Raw genomic sequence first — 1,852 nt, 5'->3', positions numbered from 1 at the left:
TTGCAAAAGAATGGAGGAGGGTAGCATGTACCCCACATCTCATTCTGGGTTACAAACCCTTAGTCAGGGAGGTATGAACTGAGGAGAGGTTTGCAGGTGCAGACCTGGGCTTTCGTGGTAAACTTCCCCAAATTCTTCAGACAAGGTTCTGTTAGATGAGAGAGTTTGAGAAGTTGTAGGTTTTCTTCTAGGAGTTCTAGTTGTGTTCTGGTCTAAATAAACTCAAGATTGGTCTGACTCATGGCAAATTTGTCAGATTTACTGAGGCTAATTTCTAGAATTCTGCTAGATATGTGCAGAGCAAAATGGAGTTTGTAATGCTCACTAACAGTAGATTCAACATAACTAACATCATTCCTTTTTTTTTTTTTTTTCCTACCAGAACATTGTTCAGCTTTGGTTTATGGTGATGGTGCAGGGGACTGAACCTGGGACTTTGGAACCTTAAGCATGAGAGTCTCTTTGCATAATCATTGTGCTATCTACCCCCACCCTACCTACCCCCTATCTCTCTCTTATAATATATATAATTTTATTAGTTATTAATGAGAAAGAAAACTTGAGTGTCACTCTGGTATATGTGGTACCAGGAATCAAACTTGGGATGTCATGCATTCAAGTCCCAGTACTTTCCCTGCAGTGCCATCTTCCATGCTGTGCATACTAACCTTCCTGAAGTGCTTTAGCATGCATATTATTGATTAGAGAAGTGTGGGAAAGTAATGTCTGCTTAACACCCCCCACCCACTTTGTCTTTATCAAAATATTAGCAAAGGAGGACTCCTGGAAGCAGAATGTAGATTACCTGAAATAGTGGCCTGGGATATGGTGCAGTGAATAAAGCTTTGGGGTCCCAAGTTCAAATCCTAACATTGCATATGCCAGAGATGTTCTGATTCATTCTCTCTCTCTCTCTCTCTTATGAGAGCACTGCTCAGCTCTGGCTTATAGTAGTGGGGTAGTGGGGAGGGATTGAATCTGGGACTTTGGAGCCTCAGGTACGAGAATCTCTTTGCATAACCATTATGCTATCTCCCCTTTCTTCTCTCTTTAAGTAAATACATCTTTTTTTAAATTTATTTATTTTAAAAAGGAGACATTAACAAAACCATAGGATAAGGGGTACAACTCCACACAATTCCCACCACCAGAACTCTGTATCCCATCCCCTCCCCTGATAGCTTTCCTATTCTTTATCCCTCTGGGAGTATGGACCCAAGGTCATTGTGGGATGCAGAAGATGGAAGGTCTGACTTCTGTAATTGCTTCCCCGCTGAACATGGGCTTTGACAGGTCGATCCATACTCCCAGCCTGCCTCTCTCTTTCCCTAGTAGGGTGGGGCTCTGGGGAATCTGAACTCCAGGACACATTGGTGGGGTTGTCTGTCCAGGGAAGTCTGGTTGGCATCCTGCTAGCATCTGGAACCTGGTGGCTGAAAAGGGAGTTAATATATAAAGCCAAACAAACAAATTGTTGAACAATCATGGACCTAAAGGCTGGAATAGTGCAGATGAAGTGTTAGGGGGTCCTCCATTTTATAGATGGCTAGTAGACATATTTTAGTTATATTTCAAAGGGCTTGTAGCTATACTAGTTTTTTTTTTTTTTTTCCTCTGAGCCTGAAATCTGATATGCAGATGGATCCAAGTTATTGTCTGGGGAGATGATGTCATGGCTGGAAAAGGGACAGAAAGCTGGATCAGGGGAGAGAGTAGCTCCCTAATATGGGGAAGGGGTATAAATATTGTTGACTGTAGTAAGTACATCTTTTAATAAAAGGTGGAAGAGAGGGAGTCAGGTGGTAGCACAGTGGGTTAAGCAAACATGGCGCGATGCACAAGGACAGGCGTA

The sequence above is a fragment of the Erinaceus europaeus genome, chromosome 10, assembly GCF_950295315.1.
Source record: "Erinaceus europaeus chromosome 10, mEriEur2.1, whole genome shotgun sequence".
NCBI classification, from domain to species: domain Eukaryota; kingdom Metazoa; phylum Chordata; class Mammalia; order Eulipotyphla; family Erinaceidae; genus Erinaceus; species Erinaceus europaeus.
This window is presented reverse-complemented; position numbering follows the sequence as displayed.